The sequence below is a fragment of the Lolium rigidum genome, chromosome 4, assembly GCF_022539505.1.
Source record: "Lolium rigidum isolate FL_2022 chromosome 4, APGP_CSIRO_Lrig_0.1, whole genome shotgun sequence".
NCBI classification, from domain to species: Eukaryota; Viridiplantae; Streptophyta; class Magnoliopsida; order Poales; family Poaceae; genus Lolium; species Lolium rigidum.
The window spans coordinates 41354647-41367480 of record NC_061511.1 but is presented as its reverse complement, the minus strand read 5'-3'; the positions used below and the strand labels follow the sequence as shown (position 1 = coordinate 41367480).

At 41.5% G+C, this 12834-nt stretch overlaps 1 long non-coding RNA gene across 1 annotated transcript; it reads left to right on the top strand.

Moving 5' to 3' along the window:
* The first annotated feature begins 444 nt into the window (after nt 1-444).
* On the top strand, nt 445-1610 carry LOC124705874. The gene is made up of 3 exons (XR_007004176.1): nt 445-789; nt 908-1016; nt 1491-1610. It is a non-coding gene; the product is annotated as an uncharacterized LOC124705874 (long non-coding RNA).
* Nucleotides 1611-12834: the final 11224 nt, after the last annotated feature.

The window sequence follows — 12834 nt, the reverse complement described above, 5'->3', positions numbered from 1 at the left end:
CACGATCGAGCATATCCACTTCGCCCCAACCTCTTCCTTTTTCTCTCTTCTGTCATCTTCGTATCTATTGCCGCCGTCATCATCCTCCCCTTGGCCCGGCGCCCACCTTCTCATGGTCAACCGCTGCCCTACTACTGTCGGTGTGGTTTCCCGCGTCGCCGGCCGTCCCCAGATACCAACGCCTCATGTTGCTTCCGCATGATTCGAGGCGGCCAGATTGGAGTCGTGGTTGTGCCTTGCCGAACTCCGCCACGGTGTCTGGCTCCGGCGAGCATGATTGGTGGGCGGCACCCCGAGCGAGGCCCAGTGGTTGCCTCTGCTCCTCTAGGCGGCCTCCACTCCCTCTCATGTCGCCCTACCGTCATCCATGGCTTCCAGCGGTATCCTGCCTCTCCAGGGAGCCTTCCTCAACGCTCTTCAACAATTTGCCGTGCCGACTCGCCACATCCAGGCCTATCCGTCATGCTGGGAGGATTTGGGGATAGGGGCTGCGGAGGTAAGGGTCGCCAATGGTTGGGATGCCTGCTGCCCCAGCGTGATGCCCACCAATCTGGCTCGGTTGCTAGATTTTTATCCTCTCTCCAGATAGCGTGCTCTCAAATTGAAGCACGGTGGGCCCTGCAAAAATAAATTACAATAACCATCCGTGTCTTCTTTTTATGCATCAGTTAAAAGTCTAACTATATTGCAAAATTGATACAGCGTGTTTTTTACGTTGTTGCTTCTGCAGGTTCTGAAAGTTGCCTTCATGGATCTAGAGTTTCTAATGTGTGACTTTCCAGTTCTCAGGTAACTACAAAGTTTGGTGTGATCAGTATCACCTGATGATTTGGTTTGTTTCATTGTTGTGCGTCTTTGAGGCGAGCACTTGCATTTGATTTTGTAATTCTGAATATGAATGGGGCAGACCAACATGATCCACCAGGGCATCCCTGCTGGTGCCATGGGAGAGGCCAGATTGCCGGGTTGTCGGTCCAGTAGATCGCTCCGGAGGACAGGTCAGAATTCAGAAAGAGGTACTTCCACGTTACGATGAGGGCCAGGATCGATTTCTAGAGCTATGCATCATATTTGTTGGATTTTCTATTCTTTCTTCAGTTTGTGCAGTCAAACGGATATCCAGTAAACAACACACATGTTAACTCTAAGGGAGTACCACTGTCCTAAATTTTATGCAAATCTGAATAAAACGTATGCTTTCCCTTTATCTAAAATAATCTCACAACTATGCTGAAAATAAAATGGTGTTAGTGCATTATTGTGGTTGGATCTTCTGTACCTAATTACAGTATTGGTGAAGTAAAAAGACGAACTTTAGTTATAATCTAGCTTACTAGATACTTACTTTTTTCCCTCAAAATCAACCTATGCATATCCTGATATGCCATTTGGTATATTTTTTTAGCAATATTATGTTATCCGAGCTTAATTTTCCACGTTTGCCATAAACCTAGCCATCTGGTTTTCAGTGACTGATACACATTTGACAGGGGCCATTGTGTTCCTGCGTTGAGGCAGGTTTCCATCTGATGTGATCAACCAATCATTGCATCTTATTCAGAGAGGTCTCTCATTTAGTATGGTACTATTTTCTTTTCTGGTTCTTTAAATTTTGGCCACTTCATTGTTAGCTCAATGTTTTCTCTTTAGATTTTTTTTACTGATTCTCTTTTTTCGATAAAGGATGCTTTATTACTTCAAGAAGCAATTACATCCAGCCTCTGCATAACCAGGATGCACACAGCCGTTTGTTTGTCTCAAGTGACCAAAGTTACATAAAACAAAAAAAAAGGCGAAATACATATCGGAACGATGAATCATATAACGCCTAAGAGTTAGGTGGAGCTTCTATCCGTAGACTATGCTGCCACCCATGTAGGGAAAAAGTATCCCTCGCCGTATCCTCCAACCGTGTACAGACCTCCGTAAACAGGTCTCGGTTCTCCTCCCGCTGAAGAGGTAACCACGAACGGAGAATACCTGTGCATCTGTAGATAACCTGCAACAAAGAGCAATTTTTGTCATTAAAGATCTTGTCATTTCTACATAGCCAGAGCGCCCAGATAACTGCTAGCGCCCCCATCCTAAGAAGCATTTTAAACCTTGAATTGATACCATGCAGCCAATTGCCAAAGACATTAGCGACACTAGTCGGGGGATACAAGGTAGACGCTACTTGGATGACTGACCATATAGATCTCGCAAACTGGCACTGGAAGAATAAATGATTGATGGTTTCGTCATGATGACAAAAGACACATCGTGTACTTCCGTGCCAATTCCGCTTAACAAGATTATCTTTGGTGAGGATAACCCCACGACGAAGATACCATCCAAAAATTTTTATTTTTAATGGTATCTTCATCTTCCAAATTTTCTTATTATTATCAACTGGTAAATCAGAGAGCAGCATCGCATTGTAGAAGGATTTTACAGAAAAGGAACCATCTACGTGGTGGTTCCATCGAAATTCATCTGGCTCTGGCGATAATTGAATATCTCCAAGCCGCAGAATTAGGTTGTTCCATGCCACGAGCCTTTGTCCTAGTAAAACCCGTCTGAACGTCACATTCGGGGGTGAGGTAGCCATTACAGTTGCAATGGTATCACCTTGGCGACGCGCAATTCTATACAAAGCGGGATACTGTTCACATAGGGGTGCATTGTCTAGCCAAGCATCTTCCCAGAACCGTATCTGTGCACCATTCTTAATGGAGAAAGTCCCATGTCGAAAAAAGACAGTTTTTGTCGCCATAAGACCGGCCCAGAAGTGTGAATCCCCAGGTTTCCAAACCATTTGAGATAATGTCTTCGAGCCGATGTACTTACTTCTCTTTTGCTCTAGATTTTTGTAGCTCCAATGCTCTAAATATTATTATTCCTAAATTAGAATGGTCGACCCCTCTCTGTTAAGCTATTGCATAAGCTGGTCTGATATATTTTTACATTTCATGCTGGAATTTATACTTTTGCAGGCAGCATAGGAAATTAGAAATATTACACGACACTGAAGCATTCATAGAATGATCTTTTTTTCTTTATTATAGCCATGTCCGAGATAAAATTCATTGTTCTCATTACCATCTTCCATTTTAATTACCATCGAGTCTGTCCTCAATTTATCTTGACGTTTTTCTTACTCAGTACAGGTGGGTTTCACTGATAGTAAACACTCACTATTGGCGCTTGGTTTTGATAGTAAGCAGCCATACCTTAGGTTCTGCTTCGAGAATAGTTGACATGTTACCAGATCTAGCATGCTTACTATTACTAAGTGTGTTCCTTATTTTCTCCTGATTGATAATAATTTAGGGTATACTGACATCCAACTTAACAAATGTATGCTTAATTAGCAAAGTAACTCCTTCCAAGTTCTAATTTACCTTGGGCCTGGATCATGCACTAAATAAGCCTTTGTACTACAGTGTGCTCTCCCATTTCTTCTGAATATTTCCAAAACTTCTAAGATACACACCATGGTCATGTATGTAGTTTAGTGAATACATATATGAGATTGATCATAAGCTACAACATGCCTACACGAGGTTGGTACATTTCCATTTATGAAAACATGAAATCTGAGACATGAAACACTGCTTCTAATCGTTGCACTGTTTCTAATCATTTCAATCAGCTTACTCTGCAATGGTCTCTATGAAATCAGCTCTTCCTTTTTGCTTTTCTAATTTTTATTTATTTGTCAATCTACCAAAGATATGCATACGGTCTATGCTTATAAGGTGCACCAAATCCCAGTTTAGGGAGTGAAGGTTCAACTTTTCCAGCTACCTTCTTTAGGGGGCGTATACTTGGAGGCGCGTTGTCGTTGCCTAATCGACGATACCTCGGAGGAGGGATCCTCACGAGGGGGAGAAGAAGAAGGGGCCATAGGGCGGAGTGCACACGGGACGGTGGTACGCGATTTACCCAGTTTCGGAACACCTGCACGATGACATGGCCTACTGCTGCTTGTGTGGAATTATCTGGGCGCTTTCGCGATGTTACAATGAGTTGTGGCTGTGCCTCTAGGGTTCCCGGGATCCGGCTTATAAAGGCGCACGGATCTAGGGTTTACATGGAGAGTCCTAGCCGGATACAGGTTTGCCTAACTACGGTACAATGTCTTGCCGTGCACGTCAAGGATCCGCCTTCCTCTGTACGTCGTACCGGATCCGGGTTCCTTAATGGGCCTTCATGGATCCGGGTTCCTCCTGAGGTCGGTCGGATCCGGCTCCCTTCTCCTGGGCCGGACTTCATCCTTCAGGATCAACAGCAACTGGGCCGCCCGATGGGCCACATGCCACATCACCATCTGTGGGCCACCCGTGTTTGCCGGATCTAGGCACTGTCGATGGTACACCCATGAAGTATACCCACAACACGCGTAGTCTTTGGCAACATGGCCCATTGAGTCCTTGTGATGGTACTGATTCTCTTCGCTTTTTCTCTACATGAGTTAACAACCTCTGCTATCAAAATTGTAAATGTTCAGAAAAAGAGCTAGGCAGAAAAGTACATAATTTTGATTAGGCATGAATATCTATGTTATATTTCTTGCCACAATGGAGCTTCCATGTTTTGCTTACAAAATCCAGACAAAAACTCATGAGTACTTGGCTAAAAATACATTCCACACAAAAGCTAAGAAAATAAATATTGTATTATCAGATCCGACGCTACAGATTTCTATGCCATGGTATTGATCAACTGCGATAACTGTTCATTCTTGCTACAAAAGAAGCTATGCTTACAAAAAAATAGTTAGCACACATGCTGGTTACATTTTTCGATCAATTTGCTAATCAATATATAGGCTATAAATCTTTTTGCTACTTTCCCTTAAACAACCTTAAAAAGGAAACAGAGAACCATATTTGCTTGGTTGGACAAAAAAAATGCACACCTCAAGTTATTTGACACAATTACCTTGAATCCATAAAGAAAATAGTTAAGATATATCAACTATTTATAGAGTATGCTTATAGAACTAGAGTACGATCACAAAACTAACAAATTTATTATGAGAAAATTTTATACCTGACACTGTCAGTTTTGTTTTGGTTTGGCCTATTTGGTCGTTCAGAAAAGAATTTTTCTTTCAGGGAAAGAAGCTGGCTAAGCATGAACATGATCTCGAACAAGGAGGTGCCAACCGTCAGAGGAAAGCCAATGCTTTGCAAGGATGCTCACAGTTTTCACTGTTGGAAAGGAACGCGCTGCTCCTGGAAAAAAACAAGGGGCGGGTAGTTGCGGATTGCCTAGATATGAACTATTTTGGTTGTATAAGAACTATTTTGGTTGTATGTCGATGGAATCAGGGGCAGCCCCTTTTCTCTAAAACATAAACTATCAAATATGCTTACACACCTACCTTCATAGGTTTCTTAGTAGGTTAAATATAATCCAGTTTTTCTTCTAACCTAATAATGTGGAGTACGCTAAGAAAACTTAGTTGTTTGGAAAGTAAATTACAGAAATGGATATGGTTGACTATGTTTCACAAAATAATATAGTTTCAACAATTTCTAAGTTGATGTTAGTAACCTCCAGAAAGTTCGAAAACAGCTAGGAAAACTAAGTTCATCTACCATAGAGACAGTATGTAATTAACATGAATTGCTGAGTATGTACATATTTACAAAACTGGAACTCTACATCTGCATGCATATAATTCAGAATGAAACATCTTGGATCTTAGTTTATGAGCCACATAAGATAATTAGCATGCAACATTTTGGAACGCATTCAAGTTTTATTTTGAGAAAAATTCGTATCCACCTTCCAACTAAAAACTTCGTAGTGCTGCCAGTTCATTTATATTAAAGTTCGAGAGGCTTAACATTATGTTTTCAGATAGTTATAACTTAAACAAATTTTACAACCCAAGTAGCCTATTTATTTATTTATTTTAAGCAGAGTACTTAGTACTTAGAAGCGACCAAATCATACAATAAGTTCATTGTTGGAACCAATTGGCACCTACAGCTTAACATCCAGAAATTGCAAGTAAAAAGAATTCCAGATCAATACATGTGACCAACAACAAAACTAGATCAAGTACATAATGGAGAAGGCAGAGGTGCAGGACGGGACAAGTACCAGCAAATCTTCTCTTCCTCACTCCATGTGACGGGTACTTCTGCGTCAATCCCAGCTCGAGGCTGAGGGGACAGTTGTGGCCACGCCCACTCTATGCCGAACTTCCGCCGAGCGGCAATGGGATAATCGTAGAACTCAGGGCTACCACCGCCAAGGATCCAACTGTGGGGGATCAACATCTGGCGCTCCGCGACCCCGCTGGTTGCGTGACCGCCTTCCTTGGAGCGAAGGCTGTAGGAAGCGAATCGCTGACGGAATCAGAGATGTGCTCGTGTTAGGTTTGACGCAACGTCGCAGCGGGCCGCAAGGAGGAAACACACCTGCAGGATGCCGGCAGAGCGGGCCGGGAAGAGCGTCGATTAGCGGCCAGCTGCACCGATTTGGGGAGGACGGCATCAGAATCGACAAGCTTGACTGCAATGCTCGATAGAGAACGAGAGAATAGGGGATGAACGAGAGAGAGAGACACACAGAGCGACTGGGGTACACGTGTACTGTGCTGTACGGAGTACTCGCGAGGTGCTTTTGTCTTTTCCATAACTCTGTTCGAGTGTGTCATTCTGTGTGAGTATATTGTGTTAGGCTTAGAGGCACACAACAAATTCCTGTTTTCTTTCCCGGAGATTCCAGCTCCTGTTAATATACAAAGAGCCCTGCTATACACATCATGAATTCCGTACGATACACATCCGATCTTATTCCAAAGGAGCTTGCCTCACTGGCTCTTAGCCTACCCAAACCGTAAAGCCGCAGCGGCGTCTCAGAATGAAACCAATATCCGTAGCTACTGCGAAATTTAAGCAACGAAAAAACATTAACGAGCCCAGAAATTTAATAAGCAAGGAAAATAGATTAGCACCCCAAAATTTAAGCAAGGAAAGAAATTAGAACCCCAAAATCTAAGCAATGGAAAAAGTATTAGCACCCCAAAATTTAAGCATGGAAAAAACAATTAGCACCCCGAAATTTAAGCAACGATAAACTTAGCATTGATACATCTCATCCCATAAGATCAGTCTGTACCCTTTTTTTAATATGTAAGAATTAGTTCATAAGTATAGAATTATTGTTAATTAGATTGGCATTGTGGTGTATAATGTTTATCATCTTCCTAAGCAAATTACATGTTTCAGCTTGGTGTCAACATTTGAATATGCATCAGAATTCCAGCTAATTGTTTTAGTGCATATCAAATTGTGTCTCCACATGGCTACATGTCCAAAAGTAACCTACATTCTAACACACAATGGTCTTTATGATTTCTACTAAAAAAATATATGAAGCACTCACGCACAGGCGCGGCGTGTCGCCACGCCATTGCTTCCTAGTAAATATAATGAAATGACTTAGTAACATGTGTCCAATAGAAAATAGAAGGGGGTTTAACGTTTTTCCAGAAAGAGTTCCGCTGCTCCGCCACAACCAGAAACCCCAATCCGGAAACCAGAAACTCCGTTCTGGCACTCTGCCGGGACGGGAATTAGAGGAGATCATCACCATCGCCATCACCAACGCCTCTCCATCAACCATTCATGATTTCCCCATCCATGTGTGAGTAATTCCCCAATGTAGGCTGTAGGGGATGGTAGGGATTGGATGAGATTGTTCATGTAATAGAAATAAGATTGTTAGGGACATAGTGCCTATAGTGCCTAGTATCTGTTGTTAGTATTTTTGACATTGTTGCAACTTGTTATGCTTAATACTTATCACTTTGGGCCCGAGTGCCATGATCTCAGATCTGAACATGTTATTGATTCATGAGGATAATTATTATTTTTTATCATACATGCAAGTTGTATACACATATCGTTGTCCGGAACCTGAGACTCCAAAGTGACAATAATTGGGATAACCAGAGGGGATGGATTTGATTGAAGATCACGTGTGTTCACAGAGTGTTAATGCTTTACTCCGGAACTCTATTAAAAGGAGTACCTTAATTACCAGTAGTGTCCCTTGAGGCCTCGCTACAACGGGCTGGTAGGTGATGTCTACGTTCCCCCTCCTTTCCTGTAGACAGTGTTGGGCCTCCAAGAGCAGAGGTTTGTAGAACAGCAGCAAGTTTTCCCTTAAGTGGATCACCCAAGGTTTATCGAACTCGGGGAGGAAGAGGTCAAAGATATCCCTCTCATGCAACCCCGCAACCACAAAGCAAGAAGTCTCTTGTGTCCCCAACACACCTAATAGGTGCACTAGTTCGGCGAAGAGATAGTGAAATACAGGTGGTATGAATATATATGAGCAGTAGCAACGGTGCCAGAAAATAGCTTGCGGGCGTGTAGTCGATGGTGGTAGAATTGCAGCAGTAGTAACACAGTAAAACAGTAAACAAGCAGCGATAGCAGTATTTAGGAACAAGGCCTAGGGATTACACTTTCACTAGTGGACACTCTCAACATTGATCACATAACAGAATAGATAAATGCATACTCTACACTCTTGTTGGATGATGAACACATTGCGTAGGATTACACGAACCCTCAATGCAGGAGTTAACAAGCTCCACAATACTGTTCATGTTTTAGTAACCTTATAGTGTAAGATAGATCAACAGACTAAACCAAGTACTAACATAGCATGCACACTGTCACCTTCATGCATATGTAGGAGGAATAGATCACATCAATATTATCATAGCAATAGTTAACTTCGCAATCTACAAGAGATCATGATCATAGCATAAACCAAGTACTAACACGGTGCACACACTCGTCACCTTTACACACGTGCGGGAGGAATAAAACTACTTTAATAACATTGCTAGAGTAGCACATAGATAGTAGTGATACAAAACTCATATGAATCTCAATCATGTAAAGCAGCTCATGAGATTATTGTATTGAGGTACATGGGAGAGAGATGAACCACATAGCTACCGGTACAGCCCCGAGCCTCGATGGAGAACTACTCCCTCCTCATGGGAGCAGCAGCGGTGATGAAGATGGCGGTGGAGATGGCAGCGGTGTCGATGGAGGAGCCTTCCGGGGCACTTCCCCGTTCCGGCGGCGTGCCGGAACAGAGACTCCTGTCCCCAGATCTTGGCGTCGCGATGGCGGCGGCTCTGGAAGGTTTCTGTGGTTTTCGTCGAACGCATCAGGGTTTTCGATCCAGGGGCTTTATATAGGCGAAGAGGCGGCGCAGGAGGGCTTCTGGGGGGCCCACACCATAGGGCGGCGCGGCCCCCCCTCTGGCCGCGCCAGGGTGTGGTGTGGGGCCCCCAGGGCTCCCCTGCGCGGCTCTCGGGTGTTCTGGATGGTTCCGGGAAAAATAGGAACCCGGGCGTTGATTTCGTCCGATTCCGAGAATATTTCGTTACTAGGATTTCTGAAACCAAAAACAGCGAGAAAACGAGAACCGGCACTTCGGCATCTTGTTAATAGGTTAGTTCCGGAAAATGCACGAATATGACATAAAGTGTGCATAAAACATGTAGATAACATCAATAATGTGGCATGGAACATAAGAAATTATCGATACGTCGGAGACGTATCAGCATCCCCAAGCTTAGTTCTCGCTCGTCCCGAGCAGGTAAAACGATAACACGGATAATTTCCGGAGTGACATGCCATCATAAACTTGATCATACTATTTGTAAAGCATATGTAGTGAATGCAGCGATCAAAACAATGGTAATGACATGAGTAAACAACTGAATCATAAAGCAAAGACTTTTCATGAATAGCACTTCAAGACAAGCATCAATAAGTCTTGCATAAGAGTTAACTCATAAAGCAATAATTTCATAGCAGAGACATTGAAGCAACACAATGGAAGATTAAGTTTCAGCGGTTGCTTTCAACTTGTAACATGTATATCTCATGGATAGTTGTCAATGCAAAGCAATATAACAAATGCAATAAGCAAGTATATAAGAATCAATGCACAGTTCACACAAATGTTTGCCTCTTGAGGTGGAGAAAGATAGGTGAACTGACTCAACAATAAAAGTAAAAGAATGGTCCTTCAAAGAGGAAAAGCATCGATTGCTATATTTGTGCTAGAGCTTTGGTTTTGAAAACATGAAACAATTTTGTCAACGGTAGTAATAAAGCATATGTATCATGTAAATTATATCTTATAAGTTGCAAGCCTCATGCATAGTATACTAATAGTGCCCGCACCTTGTCCTAATTAGCTTGGACTACCGGATCATCACAATGCACATGTTTTAACCAAGTGTCACAAAGGGGTACCTCTATGCCGCCTGTACAAAGGTCTAAGGAGAAAGCTCGCATTGGATTTCTCGCTATTGATTATTCTCAACTTAGACATCCATACCGGGACAACATAGACAACAGATAATGGACTACTCTTTTATGCATAAGCATGTAACAACAATTAATAATTTTCTCATATGAGATTGAGGATATATGTCCAAAACTGAAACTTCCACCATGGATCATGGCTTTAGTTAGCGGCCCAATGTTCTTCTCTAACAATATGCATGCTTAACCATAGGGTGGTAGATCTCTCTTACTTCAGACAAGACGGACATGCATAGCAACTCACATGAAATTCAACAATGAATAGTTGATGGCGTCCCCAGTGAACATGGTTATCGCACAACAAGCAACTTAATAAGAGATAAAGTGCATAATTACATATTCAATACCACAATAGTTTTTAAGCTATTTGTCCCATGAGCTATATATTGCAAAGGCGAATGATGGAATTTTAAAGGTAGCACTCAAGCAATTTACTTTGGAATGGCGGAGAAATACCATGTAGTAGGTAGGTATGGTGGACACAAATGGCATAGTGGTTGGCTCAAGTATTTTGGATGCATGAGAAGTATTCCCTCTCGATACAAGGTTTAGGCTAGCAAGGCTTATTTGAAACAAACACAAGGATGAACCGGTGCAGCAAAACTCACATAAATGACATATTGTAAACATTATAAGACTCTACACCGTCTTCCTTGTTGTTCAAACTCAATACTAGAAATTATCTAGACCTTAGAGAAACCAAATATGCAAACCAAATTTTAGCATGCTCTATGTATTTCTTCATTAATGGGTGCAAAGCATATGATGCAAGAGCTTAATCATGAGCACAACAATTGCCAAGTATCACATTACCCAAGACATTTATAGCAATTACTACATGTATCATTTTCCAATTCCAACCATATAACAATTTAACGAAGGAGAAACTTCGCCATGAATACTATGAGTAGAAACCAAGGACATACTTGTCCATATGCTACAGCGGAGCGTGTGTCTCTCCCATAAAGTGAATGCTAGGATCCATTTTATTCAAACAAAACAAAAAACAAAAACAAACCGACGCTCCAAGAAAAAGCACATAAGATGTGATGGAATAAAAATATAGTTTCAGGGGAGGAACCTGATAATGTTGTCGATGAAGAAGGGGATGCCTTGGGCAACCCCAAGCTTAGATGCTTGAGTCTTCTTGATATATGCAGGGGTGAACCACCGGGGCATCCCCAAGCTTAGAGCTTTCACTCTCCTTGATCATGTTGCATCATACTCCTCTCTTGATCCTTGAAAACTTCCTCCACACCAAACTCGAAACAACTCATTAGAGGGTTAGTGCACAATAAAAATTAACATATTCAGAGGTGACACAATCATTCTTAACACTTCTGGACATTGCATAATGCTACTGGACATTAGTGGATCAAAGAAATTCATCCAACATAGCAAAAGAGGCAATGCGAAATAAAAGGCAGAATCTGTCAAAACAGAACAGTTCGTATTGACGAATTTTAAAATGGCACCAGACTTGCTCAAATGAAAATGCTCAAATCGAATGAAAGTTGCGTACGTATCTGAGGATCATGCACGTAAATTGGCTTAATTTTCTGAGCTACCTACAGGGAGGTGGACCCAGATTCGTGACAGCAAAGAAATCTGGAACTGCGCAGTAATCCAAATCTAGTACTTACTTTTCTATCAACGGCTTTACTTGGCACAACAAAACACAAAACTAAGATAAGGAGAGGTTGCTACAGTATTAAACAACTTCCAAGACACAAATATAAAACAAAGTACTGTAGCAAAATAACACATGGGTTATCTCCCAAGAAGTTCTTTCTTTATAGCCATTAAGATGGGCTCAGCAGTTTTAATGATGCACTCATAAGAAATAGTATTTGAAGCAAAAGAGAACATCAAGAGGCAAATTCAAAACACATTTAAGTCTAACATGCTTCCTATGAAAAGGAATCTTGTAAATAAACAAGTTCAAGAAGCATAATGCAACAAGCATAGAAAGATTAAACAAGTGTAGTTTCAAAAATTTCAGCACATAGAGAGGTATTTTAGTAACATGAAAATTTCTACAACCATATTTTCCTCTCTCATAATAACTTTCAGTAGCAACATGAGCAAACTCAACAATATAACTATCATATAAAGCATTCTTATCATGAGTCTCATGCATAAAATTATTACTCTCCACATAAGCATAATCAATTTTATTAGTAATAGTGGGAGCAAATTCAACAAAGTAGCTATCATTATTATTCTCATCAAGTGTAGGAGGCATAGTATAATCACAACAAAATTTACTCTCCATAGTAGGTGGCACCAAAAGACCACTATCATTATAATCATCATAAATAGGAGGCAAAGTATCATCAAAGAAAATTTTCTCCTCAATGCTTGGGGGACTAAAAATATCATGCTCATCAAAGCCAGCTTCCCCAAGCTTAGAATTTTCCATATCATTAGCAACAATGGTGTTCAAAGCGTTCATACTAATATCATT